This window comes from Neolamprologus multifasciatus, chromosome 3, assembly GCF_963576455.1.
Source record: "Neolamprologus multifasciatus chromosome 3, fNeoMul1.2, whole genome shotgun sequence".
Taxonomy (NCBI): domain Eukaryota; kingdom Metazoa; phylum Chordata; class Actinopteri; order Cichliformes; family Cichlidae; genus Neolamprologus; species Neolamprologus multifasciatus.
Genome location: NC_140441.1, coordinates 44,849,367 through 44,867,549, shown reverse-complemented (window position 1 = coordinate 44,867,549; position 18,183 = coordinate 44,849,367). Strand labels below are relative to the sequence as shown.

At 44.0% G+C, this 18,183-nt stretch overlaps 2 non-coding genes and 4 pseudogenes across 2 annotated transcripts; 4 read left to right on the top strand and 2 right to left on the bottom strand.

Annotated features, from left to right (window-relative positions):
- Positions 1-36: 36 nt before the first annotated feature.
- LOC146523360 (5S ribosomal RNA) lies at positions 37-155 on the top strand (annotated as a pseudogene).
- A 389-nt stretch (positions 156-544) lies between these two features.
- Positions 545-663, top strand: LOC146523359 (5S ribosomal RNA). Its single transcript, XR_014873505.1, has one exon. It is a non-coding gene; the product is annotated as a 5S ribosomal RNA (ribosomal RNA).
- A 389-nt stretch (positions 664-1,052) lies between these two features.
- Positions 1,053-1,171, top strand: LOC146523358 (5S ribosomal RNA; annotated as a pseudogene).
- A 390-nt stretch (positions 1,172-1,561) lies between these two features.
- On the top strand, positions 1,562-1,680 carry LOC146523357 (5S ribosomal RNA; annotated as a pseudogene).
- Positions 1,681-3,074: 1,394 nt separating this feature from the next.
- Positions 3,075-3,193, bottom strand: LOC146523356 (5S ribosomal RNA). Its single transcript, XR_014873481.1, has one exon. It is a non-coding gene; the product is annotated as a 5S ribosomal RNA (ribosomal RNA).
- Positions 3,194-4,919: 1,726 nt separating this feature from the next.
- Positions 4,920-5,038, bottom strand: LOC146523355 (5S ribosomal RNA; annotated as a pseudogene).
- Positions 5,039-18,183: the final 13,145 nt, after the last annotated feature.

Genomic DNA, 18,183 nt, shown 5'->3' with positions numbered 1-18,183 from the left:
GATTCCATAAATTGACACATTGTGCTGTGCACCGCAGCTTACGGCCATGCCACCCTGAGCGTGCCTGACCTTGTCTGATCTCGGAAGCTAAGCAGGGCTGGGCTTGGTTAGTACTTGGATGGGAGACTGCCTGGGAATACCTGGTGCTGTAAGCCTTTCTTTTTCATGTCATCGAACTGCTTTTGATCCAGAGAAGGGGTGTATTAAAAGACCCAAAGCAGCTGCCCATTAATGAGGGCACATTAATGACATTGCTTTTGGCTATTTTCACCAATGTCTTGTTCTGCTGGCTGAGGCCACCTACAACACACAGGACCAGTGCTGCTGGCCGAGGCTAACTACACCACACCAGGCCCTGTGCTGGTTCCTGAGGCCATCTTCAAAAATCCAGGGCCTGTGCTGCTGGATAAATGCTAAACTGAGTCTTTGGGTTAGGGTATTAGGCAAGCATGCAGGTAGGGTTATAGGATTGTGTTCGTAACTTCAGGTACTGGCCACCTCATCACTTGATTCCATAAATTGACACATTGTGCTGTGGGCAGCAGCTTACGGCCATACCACCCTGAGCGCCCCTGACCTCGTCTGATCTCGGAAGCTAAGCAGGGCTGGGCTTGGTTAGTACTTGGATGGGAGACTTCCTGGGAATACCTGGTGCTGTAAGCCTTTCATTTTCATGTCATTGAACTGCTTTTGATCCAGAGAAGGGGTGTATTAAAAGACCCAAAGCAGCTGCGCATTAATGAGGGCACATTAACGACATTGCTTTTGGCTGTTTTCACCAATGTCTTGTTCTGCTGGCTGAGGCCACCTACAACACACAGGGCCAGTGCTGCTGGCCGAGGCTAACTACACCACACCAGGCCCTGTGCTGGTTCCTGAGGCCATCTTCAAAAATCCAGGGCCTGTGCTGCTGGATAAATGCTAAACTGAGTCTTTGGGTTAGGGTATTAGGCAAGCATGCAGGTAGGGTTATAGGATTGTGTTCGTAACTTCAGGTACTGGCCACCTCATCACTTGATTCCATAAATTGACACATTGTGCTGTGGGCAGCAGCTTACGGCCATACCACCCTGAGCACGCCTGACCTCGTCTGATCTCGGAAGCTTAGCAGGGCTGGGCTTGGTTAGTGCTTGGATGGGAGATTGCCTGGGAATACCTGGTGCTGTAAGCCTTTCATTTTCATGTCATTGAGCTGCTTTTGATCCAGAGAAGGGGTGTATTAAAAGACCCAAAGCAGATGCCCATTAATGAGGGCACATTAACGACATTGCTTTTGGCTGTTTTCACCAATGTCTTGTTCTGCTGGCTGAGGCCACCTACAACACACCAGGGCCAGTGCTGCTGGCCGAGGCTAACTACACCACACCAGGCCCTGTGCTGGTTCCTGAGCCCATCTTCAAAAATCCAGGGCCTATGCTGCTGGATAAATGCTAAACTGAGTCTTTGGGTTAGGGTATTAGGCAAGCATGCAGGTAGGGTTATAGGATTGTGTTCGTAACTTCAGGTACTGGCCACCTCATCACTTGATTCCATAAATTGACACATTGTGCTGTGGGCAGCAGCTTACGGCCATACCACCCTTACAATACCTGACCTTGTCTGATCTCGGAAGCTAAGCAGGGCTGGGCTTGGTTAGTACTTGGATGGGAGGCTGCCTGTGAATACCTGGTGCTGTAAGCCTTTCATTTTCATGTCATTGAACTGCTTTTGATCCAGAGAAGGGTTGTATTACAGTTTTTTCTGAATGCTTAAACCCTAACTGTGATTCCTATAGCACAATTTCTAAAACTATTAATACTTATAGCAAAACCACTCACTGAGTTTGCAAAACTAAAAGCACAAACACTGCTTTTAGCAGTGTTTAGCAACCTGTAGCTACAATCCACTGCACAGCACTCTTTTTTCAGAACTGTAAACACAACTCACTGCTTTACACTCAATTTCCAAATGATCAATGCACTCCTAGCAAAACTATACACATTTAAGGCCATTATTTACACTATTTTGCCAACTGTCTGGCACACTGTCACATGTGAAAACTTTTTTAGATAATTAGTTCACTTTGCAATCAGCCTAAGCACTATAATACAGGTAAGCTCTGTGTGTGGAGTACAATGGAGGGAGCAGGAAGAGTGAGAAGTAGAGGAGGCCGAGGAAGAGGACTTGGAGGTGAAGAAGTAGGAAGAAGAGGACGACAAGGACAAGGAGGAGCAAGATGAGGACGAGGAGGGGGGAGAGGAGGACGAGGAGGGGGGAGAGGAAGGGTAAGAAGAGTAAGAAATAGAATTGCTGATGACATCAGAGCTACAATAGTGGACCATGTAATCAACTGTGGAATGACCCTGAGGGGAGCTGGCCAACGGGTCCAGCCTAACTCAAGCCGCTACACTGTAGCAAGTATCATAAGGATATTTTGAAATGAGAATCGGTTAGTACAGTCACTTTGCACTAAGATTTGTAGCACTGCCATATGCTGATGAGAAACACAACAATACCATAGATGTAAAAATACTGAAATTGTTACTTTACAGAATTGCTAGACGACCAGATGCTGAGGCAGAGGAAGCATGTTCACTGCAGACCAAGAAACCCATATAGTCAATATGGCGATTGCAAATAATCCTATACTTGGTAATAAACACTTGTGTTTGTTTTGATGTGTGTGAATAAACACCAGTACTTGAAGTTTGGATCCGTCTATGCTTATGGATCTATGACAAAAGTATGAGCTCAAACTGACATAGCCTACGTTGTGCACAGAGAAAGCAAAAGCCAGATGTGTTTTGTATTCATACCATCAGTGTGCAGTTGGCACATTGTGTGCTTAGTAGATGATGGCTTGTGTGTACTATTTGATACGAAAACACCATTTTTACGAAGGTGTGAAGAGTTAATCTAGCTGTGTTCGCTTTTGCAAGAGAACTATAATGTTTTGATAATTGGGTGACAGGTTTTCTTATTTGTGTGTAGAGTTTTGCAAAAATAGCCAATAGTTACAAAAAATGTGCTTAAGCAATCAGAAAAAACTGTAATACACCCCTTCTCTGGATCAAAAGCAGTTCAATGACATGAAAGGCTTACAGCACCAGGTTCTCCCAGGCAGTCTCCCATCCAAGTACTAACCAAGCCCAGCCCTGCTTAGCTTCCGAGATCAGACGAGGTCAGGCGTGCTCAGGGTGGTATGGCCGTAAGCTGCTGCCCACAGCACAATGTGTCAATTTATGGAATCAAGCGATGAGGTGGCCAGTACCTGAAGTTACGAACACAATCCTTTAACCCTACCTGCATGCTTGCCTAATACCCTAACCCAAAGACTCAGTTTAGCATTTATCCAGCAGCACAGGCCCTGGATTTTTGAAGATGGCCTCAGGAAACAGCACAGGGCCTCGTGTGGTGTAGTTAGCCTCGGCCAGCAGCACTGGCCCTGGTGTGTTGTAGGTGGCCTCAGCCAGCAGAACAAGACATTGGTGAAAACAGCCAAAAGCAATGTCGTTACAGTTTTTTCTGAATGCTTAAACCCTAACTGTGATTCTTATAGCACAATTTCTAAAACTATTAATACTTATAGTAAAACCACTCACTGAGTTTGCAAAACTAAAAGCACAAACACTGCTTTGCACTCAGTTTGCCATTTTGTAACACACACTTTGCAAACCTGTAGCTACAATCCACTGCACAGCACTCCTTTTGCAGAATTGTAAACACAACTCACTGCTTTACACTCAATTTCCAAATGATCAACACACTCCTAGAAAAACTATACACATTTATGGCTATTATTTACACTATTTTGCCAACTGTCTGGCACACTGTCACATGTAAAAACTTTTTTAGATAATTAGTTCACTTTGCAATCAGCCCAAGCACTATAATACAGGTAAGCTCTGTGTGTGGAGTACAATGGAGGGAGCAGGAAGAGTGAGAAGTAGAGGAGGCCGAGGAAGAGGACGTGGAGGTGAAGAAGTAGGATGAAGAGGACGACAAGGACAAGGAGGAACAAGAGGAGGAAGAGGAGGGGGGAGAGGAGGACGAGGAGGGGGGAAGAGGACGAGGAGGGGGCAGAGGAAGGGTAAGAAGAGTAAGAAATAGAATTGCTGATGACATCAGAGCTACAATAGTGGACCATGTAATCAACCGTGGAATGACCCTGAGGGAAGCTGGTCGACGGGTTCAGCCTAACTCGAGCCGCTACACTGTAGCAAGCATCATAAGGACATTTTGAAATGAGAATCGGTTAGTACAGTCACTTTGCACTAAGATTTGTAGCACTGCCATATGCTAATGAGAAACACAACAATACCATAGATGTAAAAATACTGAAATTGTTACTTTACAGAATTGCTAGATGACCAGATGCTGGGGGCAGAGGAAGCCTGTTCACTGCAGACCAAGAAACCCATATAGTCAATATGGCGATTGCAAATAATCCTATAATTGGAAATAAACACTTGTGTTTGTTTTGATGTGTGTAAATAAACACCAGTACTTGAAGTTTGGATCCCTCCATGTTTACAGACCTATGACAAAAGTATGAGCTCAAACTGACATGGCCTAGCTTGTGCACAGAGAAAGCAAAAGCCAGATGTGTTTTGTATTCATACCATCAGTGTGCAGTTGGCGCATTGTGTGCTTAGTAGATGATGGCTTGTGTGTACTGTTTGATACGAAAGCACCATTTTTACGAAGGTGTGAAGAGTTAATCTAGCTGTGTTCGCTTTTGCAAGAGAACTACAATGTTTTGATAATTGGGTGACAGGTTTTCTTATTTGTGTGTAGAGTTTTGCAAAAATAGCCAATAGTTACAAAAAATGTGCTTAAGCAATCAGAAAAAACTGTAATGTGCCCTCATTAATGGGCAGCTGCTTTGGGTCTTTTAATACACCCCTTCTCTGGCTCAAAAGCAGTTCAATGACATGAAAGGCTTACAGCACCAGGTACTCCCAGGCAGTCTCCCATCCAAGTACTAACCAAGCCCAGTCCTGCTTAGCTTCCGAGATCAGACGAGGTCAGGCGTGCTCAGGGTGGTATGGCCGTAAGCTGCTGCCCACAGCACAATGTGTCAATTTATGGAATCAAGTGATGAGGTGGCCAGTACCTGAAGTTACGAACACAATCCTATAACCCTACCTGCATGCTTGCCTAATACCCTAACCCAAAGACTCAGTTTAGCATTTATCCAGCAGCACAGGCCCTGGATTTTTGAAGATGGCCTCAGGAACCAGCACAGGGCCTGGTGTGGTATAGTTAGCCTCGGCCAGCAGCACTGGCCCGGTGTGTTGTAGGTGGCCTCAGCCAGCAGAACAAGACATTGGTGAAAACAGCCAAAAGCAATGTCGTTAATGTGCCCTCATTAATGGGCAGCTGCTTTGGGTCTTTTAATAAACCCCTTCTCTGGATCAAAAGCAGTTCAGTGACGTGAAAATGATAGGCTTACAGCACCAGGTAATCCCAGGCAGTCTCCCATCCAAGTACTAACCAAGCCCAGCCCTGCTTAGGCCCTGCTGCGTCTCTACTGCTTTAACTGTTAAATTAGAAGGCAATACTGTGGGTGACAGGGTTTATTATGCGAAACAGCAGCTTGTTTAGTTTAAACAGTCTGCATTAAGCTGGGCAAACACTGCGATTTTTTTTCCAGTCACGTTATTCAGCTCCTGCTCAAACTGTACAATTGAATCTCAGGGGTTAGAAGTTCATAGGTCACGATGCAGGGTCTATACGGCCTGATGCTCTGATGCGACTTGAGTGCTCAAACTGTGTGTCCATAACATGAAACCTATCATACAAAATCTGTCTCTCGCTCTCCCTCTCTGTCTTTTACTCACACACACACACACACCACCACCACCGTCAACTTTGCTAAATTACTAATGAAAAACATTGACCAGGCAGCTGCAATTGATCAGCAATGTCCATCCAACTCTTTTCATGGTTGTTGTAGTCGTGATAATTTTGTGAGGCAACATTGAAAAGCCTCGGATACGGAAGCATAGAGCTGCCACCCAGGCAAAAGAAAAATAGAGCTATATCACATTATGGGAAAAGACGAGAAAGACAGTGTTGTCTTTCTCGTCTTTTCTCAGAGTAACAACCAAACAGGAGGATCTATTGGCTAGCAATCTGGAATTAATTGCAAACTGTTTGTGTGGGATATGAATGACAAGATTTTGTTTTTGGACAAGAGTTAGTAAAAAACATCTCCAGTGTGATCAAATCTTCTTGCCAAACATCCGCATTTTGCCAGTGTACAGCACTATAATGACCAGAGCTAATTCTTTTGAAAACCATACATCTTTCCACAGGTCTCACCTTCATCAGACATCACCTAGACTCAGAGCTGGATGAGGCCTGCACAAACAGCAGCCTAACTGACTAAGATGATGGATCCACGGGGTCAGGAAAGCCAGAAGAAGGGGAGCTGGAGAGGTACCTTTCATGTCCATTCACTGGAGGTGTGGATCTATTGCATGGCTTTCCTCACATCAGGAAGCTGTCGATTAAAATCAGTATAGCTCTTCCTGCATCTGGAGCTCGTGAAGGACTTCTCTGTCATGCAGAACTCCTGTTAACTGCTAAACAGTTACAGCCTCACAGCAAGAACCTTGAGAGCAAACTGCAGCTGAAGCTTAACCATCCCTTCACTGAGTGAAGAAATGGCACATTTTTGCTAAATATGCAGAAATAAATGCACACAAAGCTTTGTTATGAAAAACTGAAATCTGGAGATTAGAATTTTTGTGCCTTATTTTGTTGATGTTTTTACATATATATTTGAAAATACAAAAATTTGTATATTTATTTATTTATTTTTGTTTGCCTGATAGCATTTATTTATAAAATAAATCGGACATTTCAAACAGTTACTCACTACTTGAGTAGTCTTTTCGCCAAGTACTTTTTTACTCTTACTTGAGTAACTTTTTTGACGACTACTTTTCACTTTTACTTAAGTAATAATATTTTAAAGTAATGCTACTCTTACTTGAGTACAATTTTTGGGTACTCGACCCACCTCTGGCAGTGCGTGCCTATATCCTCATTTGAAGTCAGCCACACCCCATCTGCACTGTACATCGTGTAAGAAGTTTATGGTTTCCCAGAATTCCTTTGATATTATTCCCAAAGTCTATTTCCATTGCCTCACTGAACTCCTCCCATACGCAAGTTTTTGCTGAATTCCCACATGCTAACTGAAAACTGAGAATTGAAAATTACTTGTTATACAGGTCTTTATGTCTGATTTATGTTATCTGGCTTTACAGATAAATTATCACTGCCTATCACTGGCATAGAAATGGAAATTCAAGACTTTAAAATGAAGATTTATAGTCATGGTCCATAAAGTCCTTTTGGCTCTTTATCATTGGGATTTATACACACATTAAAACTTAACACTGTGTATTTTCTTTACTAAAATTTAATGACTGGAAATATAAAGGTCTAGCGGGACAAGCATAGTTTATTGTATGAGGCTATGAGGTTTTTAGTCTGTTCTGTTCCCATCCTGTGTTGTATTCTAAATGAAACTCTTGACTGATATGGAACAACTGCTCCAAGAGCTTTAGGGAAACTACAAGAGAGAATAAAAAGTCGTCTATAACTGGCTAAAACACTTGGATAAAGTTTGAGATTTTTAAATTAAGGTTGAATTAATTGAATAATGTTTAGTTTTCTTTGAACAGCTCTTTGAATGGATCATTTCTTTATATACAATATTAAATTGTTTAAATAATTTTAAAAACATTTTGAAAATAAATGCTACTAAAATATTGCACTGTGATATTTTACAACAAGGCATGTCAATACTAAATGTTTGTTTTGTCTAACCAAATCACATTCAAATGACTTACATTCTTAAGTATGCTTCAGTGGTTATGTAAATGTTTTATGTCATGACCAAGAACAGCAATGTTTATGACTGACAAAACTGACAACATCTGTGGGGGGAAAAAAAGTTAAGTTGGATATTTGTTTCATTGTCTCTGTCAGTCATTTACTACAGTTTTTCTGGTTTATTTTATAGTCAGTACCTTATAATCATAGTCTCTCTACAACTGTTGCCAGTTAAGAGCACTTGTATTCCTGACCAGTCCATGTACCAGTTTTCAGTCCTGCAAGATCTATGTGGTTTTTAGTATACTTACCTAAATTATACCTGCCATTCTTTCATTTAGACACTATAGGTAAGTGTAGCAACTGACAATTTTGGGAAGTTGAGCAGAACAGTTAATGAGTTTTCTCCCCACTGCTACAAAGTGTTTGCTCATAAGGCGCTGCATGATAATTGAGTACTCTAATATTGCATTGTATATAATTCATATTTTCATTTTTAAAACCCTAAAAACAACAGTCAAGCCTGCCTTTTAATTGTGGGATAATCAATTAGATTAAGTCTCAGGACCTGAATATTCAGGATGTTACATATAAGGAGAATTAAATTCTGAATTCAAGCCAATGAAGATAAGTTGATATGAAAGCAACATCATCCTTCACGCTTGTCTCTGTCAATAATCTCACATCCATGTTTTGGTTCAGCCAAAGGTTTTTTAGGGAGCTTTCAGGAGCACCTGATAATGAGCAACTGCAGTAATCCAGCCTAGATATAACAAACACATGGATTACATTTTAAATTTTCACTTTGACCTCAAGAGCTGCATAGCCTTTTAAGAAAATTAAAGTCATAAGACTTTGTTGAACCATCTTATAGCAATGGGTATATCTATAAGGTTACATTTTTAAAAGTAGCACACTCCACTTTATCATGTTGGCTCTCTTCTGAGCTTTAGAAGAAGGCATGTTCAAGTGAAACTTTTGTATAACCAAATCACATTCAAATGGCATACGTTGCTGAGCTCTTTTTTTTTTTTCAAATAAATTTGCGTAAAACCAACAAGATTTACTTCTGGTTAATTAAACAGATATATATTATACGATTAAATATCCAAAGTAAAGATGCCATAACTCACTTAACTGTCTCTGTCTCCTGCTACTCATTTATTACAAATTTATTATTATTTTTTTCTTGTCTTCAGTTTGATTTACAACATTAAAGAAATTGTGTGTGTGTGTGTGTGTGTGTGTGTGTGAGAGGGGGGTGGGGGGGACGACAACAATTGGACGGTCTAGCCTTCTGATTTGCGTTTAATAAGTTTAATAAACTCGGCCGTCTGCTCCCTGCAATCTAAAATATAAGAGGACACTGGCGTAAATTCTCGACCGTCTCATACTTCTGTTTAATCAGTTTTCTGTTTGACGTTTATTCAGCTGTGTGAAAACCAAGGAGGAACCCACCTGGGGGATTAATAAAGTTTTATTTTATCTAATCTAATCTAATAACTTTAATCTCAGCCAAACTGATTTCCTCACAAACAAATAAAACACTGAAAAAAGCCCAACAATAACATTTTTAGGTTGTCTAAGTGACTTATATATTACGTTTAACCTGAGTAGCGAAGGTCCACGGTTATCTGAAAATGATGTGCCGGGAGTTGTGCTGTTGTCTGCGGCTCTAGTGAACCCTCGCCCTCTCAGCTAGCTATTGAGCTGGAGGGTAACAGACGTCTCAGAAAACGTCGAAGCACTTTTGCAAATATGCAATATCTTGATAAACCGAGCAGATATTTGAAGTTTACACACCCACTTTCTCACCTGAAAATATGTTAAAAGTTTATTTTCTGACCCAGAAAGATTAATAAGAGTAATTTTAAAACTTAGTAGCAGCTGCCATTGCCGGAAACTGGAGTTTGGCTGGGCCGCACTATGAATTATGGGATATGGTGGGCCACGAAGGACACACCAGACCATCCTTCAAATTCGGGGAAAAGGAGGAAACATTTGTTGCATTCAGAAGAGTCTACGAATTTGGACAGCCTTCGGCGCATCACTGTGACGTATTCGGTCTACAAATGCGTCCTCAGGATGCAGCCCATGAATTTGGACACCCTCACTCACTCACTCACCCCTCTCTCCTGGTTCACAGCTTCTTCTTCTTCTTGGTTGGCAACCAATGTTAAGGCACATTACCGCCCCCTGGCTCACAGCTCAGTGGACATTTAGATGAGAAAATATATATATATATATATATATATATATATATTTGACACATTTGAGGAAAATACTAATACAGTAAAATAAAATAAAAATAAATAAAATAAATGTTCCCTATAGAAATTTTTTTTGTTCTATAAAAATAGTTGTTTTTCTTTTTCAATCACTCATCTTAGCAGTAGGATATACATGAAAAGAGAAAATGTACATTTTTTGCACTCTCTGGTCAACGGACTCAGTGACTCAAAAAACGTGATTCACTTTGGTGGATGACTCATTCAAACTCGACTCAGTAAAAAGAATCGAATTTACCATCACTACTCTGTCAGAGAAAAACAGAAGAGAAATGTGAATATGTTGAGAGGAACAACAGCTTCAAATGCTGCAACAGCTGCTCATATCTAGAGTTACTAGAGAGAGATACTAATCTCCAACTAAATTTAATGTAATAATAATGTAAATTTTACATAAAGTGGCAACATTTGTGCACTAAATGTGTGTATGCGTTGAAGCCACTGTATAAAAGATGCATCAGGAAGACTGAAGCTCATCGCAGGGATCACACAGAACTCACAATCTTCACCACCAGCTCCCTTACAGGGAAATCTTCAGAACTCCACCGTAAGCCCACCCCAAAAGATGGATAAACCCAGCATTTTATGAAAACTGTGATGGAGATCTTTGCTTTGTGTAATGTTAAAAGTACTCTGATAATCCTCAGAGGCTCTGGACTTTTACATAAAGATATTATATTCAGTCCTGCAGAAAGTTATATATTTAAAAATATATTATCCTCTCTGGTTACTCTGGTATGAATGACTCTGTCTTACTTCACGGTAAATAACACTATTGGCAAAAAACAATGAAAGAATTCTAGATCAGAAGTTTTTAGTTAGACATACAAGTGATGACCTTTGACCTTCATCAGGTTTTATTTAAAATAAGGTAACCTTTATTAGTCCCACACGTGGGAAATTTGTTTTGTTACAGCAGTGGACAGTGCAAAGTTACATAGAAAAATTAGGAAAAAAAACCCCCACTGGAATAAGATATCAATAAGATACTGTACACAATAGAATAGAATAAAATAAGATACTATATACAATCAAATAACATAGAATAGAATACAAATGCTATATACAATTAAGTATAATACAACGATGCCAGAAAAGAGTATTGCACTTAGTGTTATTGCTATTGCACATGTGTGGCTGTATGTGTTTGATCAGTTGAAGTCTTTGTTGTGGAGTCTGACAGCAGAAGGGAGGAAAGATCTGTGGAATCTCTCCATCCCACATTGTGGGTGCCGCAGCCTGCCACTGAAGGAGCTGCTCAGTGCTGTCAGTCTCCTGCATGGGGTGGGAGATGTTGTCTAACAGGGATGACAGCCTAGCCACCATTCTCCTGTCATTTGTTGTATTTAATAGACTATGTGTACCTTAGCATATGCTACTTCCGGTGGGGAAACTCCTGTATAGCGCTCCGTTTCCACTGTTATAGTCACTCCTTGTTTACCTTCGGGTTTTCCAAAACAAGTCAACCAAATGGATGAATCAAGTGGCAATTTACATTTCTCAAGATGTCTTGGGCATTAACCGAATATATCTGTAGATGATGTTCATCGTCTCGTCAGTATTTTTTCCCCTGCGCCTCAGAGCAAAAGAGAGAAAGGATTCAAATTTTATGCTTCTCAGTATTTGTATACAGTGGTCCCTCGTTTATTGCGGGTGTTATGTTCTAAAAATAACCATGATTATTTCATATGTTTGGCTGTAAAACCCCTCACTACACACTTTATACACTTCTCAGACAGGCATTAACATTTTCACACTTTTCTCTCTTGTTTAAACACTCTCAAAGTTCAAACCTTTGTAGAAAAATAAGTCCAGTATTATAGAATGAAACCAAAGATCAAACCCTGTTTTCAGGTCCAGAACATGTGAATAGAGTAGCTGCCAGAGAATTCAACATTAATGAATCATTAATGAATCAATGAAGTCCAATTTTTTGTGCACTGGTTATCTTCCGCTGTGTTTTGGGTGCTACCGCAGGTACCGCAGGAGCAAAACGTTTCGTCGACATTGTTGTTTTTGTTGGGGAAAAAGATTACAAACATACAATACAGCACTTCAGAGTCACACTGCTAGCGATCGATGGAGCGATTCTGCACTGTACAGGAGAGAGGGCACGGAGGAGATTGACAATGGCCTACAACTGAACAGCACGCAGAACACAATGCACTGTAAAAAAAATAAGAATAAAAATAAAAATCCTGCAAAATTGAACAAAAAAAAATCTGCAAAACAGCAAGGCCACAAAAAGTGAACCGCATCATAGCGAGGGGACGCTATAATTTTGAAGGTACATCACAACATACCCGTTGTAAATACTAATATATAGAGACCCTTACCAGCAATCATTCATTTATTTTCTTTCTGTGGCTTTTTTTTTTCACAGTTTGTTGACATGTTGTGTAGGTGTGTACTTGGAAAAAATATGACTAATGTTGACTAATGCTTTGGTGGACTAATGTTCACCTGTAGTTTGAATGCTGAACATTTGCCTGATTAAATCATAAGAACGTATGGTTACGATGTAACCTTGGTTCTCTTAGTGAGAGACTATCTCTCCACACCGTTACATATTCCATATGTACGGGGTACATATGGAATATGTACCCCGTACATATGGGGTACACGCCACGCCACGACCACACGCCCTTGGTCGTGGCGTGTGGATATTTCTTTAAGACACTCCGGCACGCCCGGCTACGCCCCACAGCTTACGTATAAAACAGCTGTGCAGACGTGACACCGGTGATTGTTTGATCGGAACGCGTTTCCGAGTGGCCTCATGGTGGAGTGGCCTTGGTTCTCTCACTAAGAGAACCAAGGTTACACCATAACCGTACGTTCTCTAGCATATCAATACTATTTCTCCACACCGTTACATATACCATATGTACGGGGTAACTCTGTAAGACACCCCACGAGGAGACAGTGCAACCGAACCACCGAGAGTGAAGACCAAAGAACTATGTACAAATACACATATGTACACACCACTCCGGTCAGGGCCAAGCCAGACGCAAAGGCCGAGCCAGTGGGCGGAGGCAGCAGCCTGCAGATGCCAGACTGGCCTGAACCGGTCCTGCAGGACACAGGACCGCAAGTGATCGGCCGCTCAAGGTCAGCCCGGGAACCGCGAGGCAGATAGCCAGGGAACGCAGCACACCGAGCCGCCAAGTAACAGCCCGCTGGTCGCATAGGGCTACAACATGCGGGCAATGCCAGACAGAGAGTCGGCACTACAGCTGGAGAACTCTCACTCGCCACAGCGAGGTCCGACTGGCGTGTACGCCGGCGAAACGGGCAACCACGGGTGAAGCTTGGGATGTGACCCGTCCATCCTCAGGCTGAAGCCACTGGCAGCCTAGCCTGCGTAAGTGGAGGGCTGAGCAAGGCAACGACCCAACGGTCTACCCCCAGCACCATCACCACGTGCACGTCTGCAGACAGTGGAGCCTCAAGAGTGAACTCGCAATGAGACACTCGAGGTCAGACACAACTCAACTGAACACGGCCGTCTCTGCACGCCTACAGAGGCAACTCAGCTTCTTAAAGCGAGGTGGCCGCAGGCCAGACAGACAGTTCCATCAAGCAACTCTAGTCGTCTGACCGGAGCCCAGCGTCATAAACATCAACCTCCTGACCATCAACCTCCACCAGCCCAGGCCTCAAAGAGGCGGGGCCATGGAAGGGAATGCCGTGGGAGGGCCCCAGAACCAGGGAACCCAGACATGGGTTCACCCGTCCGGACCCTACCCAAGTGGCAGCCAAAGGGGATTGAAGCTTCTGCAACATCCACCTCACAATAATCAACCTCCACCGGCCCAGGCCTCGCAGAGGCGGGGCCCTGGGAGGGAACGCTGCAGCCATCATCCTCATTTAGCCTGAGAGGCACAGGATTGGGGTGGGCTCTCCATGCCCAGCCCGCCTGCAGCTGTCGTGTCAAGCACCATCCATAAAGGGAGTGACAGAATGGCCACCAGCAGGGCATAAGTAACCCTCACGCCCCTGTCAGGGCATGCCGCCCTGCCCAGGGAAGGCCCGAAGGGGCAACTAGGGACCGGGGGGGGGGGGGGCTACGGTGGAGGGTCCAAACGCAACTACTCTCGCCATGCACGGCAGCATCCAACTGCGGGCAGGGGATCATAAACGCCAGGAGGCAGGGCACACACGGCCTGCAACCAGGCAGCAGCGGCACCTTAGGCAGTAGGCGCTGAGGCTGCGTGATAGCAACAACCCAGAGGTCCACTCAGCTAGAGGGGACCTCAGGAAGGGCTAATTCCCACACCCGGCATGTTCCAATCAGGAGCTGAAGGGACCCAACTCGCCAGACACCGTGCCTGGGGACCAGCAGGGGGCAGCCCAGGGACAGGTGGGCAAAACCGGAGGAGAGGATGGAAGCTTCTTCAACATCCGCCACCCGACAGTCAACCTCCAAGCCCAGGCCTCACAGAGGCGGAGCCATGGGAGGGACGATGTGGGAGGGGCCAGCAGTAAATCAGCAACAGGTGTGGGAGGGAACCCAGCCCATGGCCTGCCTAACTGGAGTCACAGCAGTGACAGCCATGTTCCCCATAGTAGCCTGCTCTCTCATTTTTGGAGGCAGGAGAAGGGGGAGGGGCGGGCCATTTAATGCTCTCAACCCAGCACGGTCTGCCTAGTCTGCGCTGGCAACAAAGCAGTGCATGCAAGCAGTAGCTACTTCAGCCAGCACAGCATGTTTTAGGCTGCATCCATATTAGTTATATATTTGCCCTTTTTCACCCAGGCACAGCCACACTGCTCGTGCCTACCATAAAAAGGCAAAAATGCTCAGACAAAACACACGTCCAAAACACAGACATGTTTTGGACGTGTGGGCTGCCATGCTTCTGCTACCAAGCAAGGCGGCGGGGCCACACGCTAACCAGAAAGTGCTAACAGGTAGCCGGTGCTAGCTGCAACCTGAATTCCCCTTCCACTGTTTATTAGCTCCTGCGTCACAGTGCTGACAGGTAAAAGCATATGCTTGGAACTCTGACACATTTCCCCAATGCAGCCGAGCCACGAGCGGAGCCCTCCTGGCCGCGTTAACCCGCGAGCTGCGGGCGACACGCCAGACAGGCTAACTGGCTGGAATGCTACTCGCAAGCCGGCTAATGATTAGCTGGCACGAACCGTAGCATAATTCCCCACTGTTTATTCCCACAGTGTTAAGCAGGCCAACAGCGAATGTTTGGAACGCTGAAGCCGTATCCCATCTGTGCAGCCGACGTATAGCAGCCGAGTCGCACAGTGCCAAGGCGACAGCGTATGCTTGAACGCTGAAGCCGTGTTCTCTCACTGTAGCCCAGCTACTCACTAGCCGGCAGCTGCACAGCATGGTCCGACCGGCACATAAGCCTGTTTTTTTTTCGAGGTGATATGCCGGGGAAGGGGAACCAACCAAAGGGAAGCAAGGGCCAGCTAGTGGGAACCAAGCTAAGGGATACCAGGGGAATACTGGGGCTACCAGGTAGTGATGTGACGTTCTGTATCGAGGCTTCAAAGCTTGTGTTGAGTAATTTAGGGGGCGTTTCCGCAATGCGCGTATCGAGGCTTGCTTCATTTATGGGAGGAGCTGAAAATGATGACGTCCGAAGCCTCGCTGCCCGGCTGTACCACGTGACTGGTTCATGAAGTGGTTCGAACTTTGCCGCGAGCTATGACAGCGATATAAACCCCTCAGACTTCATTCAAAATGTGGGTGTTTGATGGAGAGTTGCGGTTAGTGAGAGTTAGAGAGAGTTTGGAGAGAGTTAGAGAGAGTTTGGAGGTTTAGGAGAGTGAGGAGAGAAAGTCAGGAGAGAATGGAGCCAGCTTGGAAGAGGAGGATGTCCTCCCCTGTGTGGGAACATTTTGATTTTATTCCTCCCAACAAGGTATGTAAATTTCTACAGAAGATGTATTTTCATAATACTGATGGTGCAATACAATTTATGTTAAGCTGTCTTTACTTTTGTACAAGGTGAAGTGTTTGCTATGTGCCAGGGAGCTGGGATATAACAACACCTTATCCATGCTTAGGCACTACAGAGCTTTGCATGAGAATAGGGGGAACACCGATTGTGGAGCAAGACCAAGTGAGCCATCAAATGTCATGATAATATAGCAGGCAGTAATGTTACTAAATGATATAACAATATTATACAACTGTTATAAGTTACGTGTGTGATATTTATATTTGTGCATTGTTTTTGTTGTCTTTCCTCAGGAGAACAATCTCTACTTTGGCTCCCGGAGGAGGCGGACACACTTTTTCTCTTCTCCCTTATCTTCCCTGCTTATGTCCTTGTCTAGTCTCGTGGTTTTTTTGTATTTTTCCTGGAACATTCTCTCACAGTCTGTTCTCTAAAACCTGAAAGAGGAATTATGGATTGCAATTTACACCCCTTTCTCAATGAGAAGTTTGGGCTTGGGTGAGCCTGAGTGCTGAAGATATCTACCTATTCGGAACCATGGTAACAGGGTTCTGGCTGATCGGAGCTGGCTTGGCCCTGACTTATCAAAGAATTAAGAAAGCGGAACCGGCTGTTCAAACCCCCACAAGGCTGCCCGCTGGGATTGAAATGATGGGAGAGGCATGAGTTTCTCAAAATGGGCTCATTGAGTCAGCACGGATAAGATCTTGGAGAGGCTATGGCTGACTGGATACATCTCGGAAGGGCTAGCCCGGAATAACATCTCTGGGCGCAAATTGGATGACATCTCGGGGAGGCACACTGCCGTGAGTTCTCAGAAATTGGCTCCATGAGCACAAGAAATGACAACATCACAGAACGCAAGTATGGTGAAGCTCGGGGCTCTCCAACGGGAGATTGAGAGACCAGTGTTGGACTGTAGAACTGCTTTGAAATTCATATGAGCTGTTTGTACTAAATTAAAAAATACCCTCACTTATGCGGATACCCCTTTGGCGCCAGCTGCAAGGCCGGAGCTGAACAAAACACCCTGATAACGACTGTGTTTAGTCTGTTCCTTCCCATTCCATGCAAGGCCTCCTGGGTTGGCTGGAAGACTGTTTACTTAGCCTGCCAGGGTGAAGGACACTGTCTAAGCTGAACTATGGACACGGACACACATACATATACTGATACTGATAAGCACTCACTGATGCATCACCCTCCCTACCCCGGATCCAACGCCACCTCCAACGCTTACCTCCCCTCTGATGTGGACATCGGGTCAGTTGGAGGCGCAGTCGAAAGATTGCAGCGGCCCCAGATCAGATGTACACACTGGAACTCTTTCCCATGTTGCTGTCTGTGTTTATTGTGCTATGGTGTGTTGATATCTGTGCATTCCTGTATTATTTTTCTGTGTTACACATTTCGATGGTTTTTTTCCACGCTACCTAGCCTGACCTGTCTCCCCAATGTGATGTTTGTGTATTGTATGTACGGTCGGCAAGGTCTGTCATCTCGGTTGTGGGCAAAAGACCTCCAACTGACAAATAAAGTCTATCTCTCTCTCTCAAATAGATGAAAACCTGGTTAGCATGGTGATTGAGGACTCCCAGCCATTTAGCATTATGGAGGACAAAGGATTTAAAAGATTTGTTAAATCATTAAATCCTAGCTATGTTCTCCCCACTAAAAAGGTCATAAAAGCAGTGAAAATTTAGTTTTTACCGAATAAGATGTGAACAGGCAGTGTGTAGCTGTCCATACCTCAACGTTACAAAAGCACAACCACTGTCCACACCCCAACCACACCTCACCTCACAGTAAATGATCATTTCCATTTTAAGCATTTCCAAATAATCATTTTCCATACTGCCAGTATAAATATACACAGTATACTGCCATCACTACAATATACATGTTTTACACACTCCTTTTGTTGTTGACATTTACAGGCTGTGTGCAAAATGCCAACTAATATTTTTACGTCCAGTAGGTGTCCTACTAGAGCAAATGAAGCTTCAAGACGCTTTGCGCTGGGGTGAACCAATTGGATGAAAAGGTTCAGTGGTTCATGAAGCTTCATCTGCCCATCACTACTACCAGGGGACCTAGAAGGGAGAAATACATCGCCCACGGAGGATGCCGAA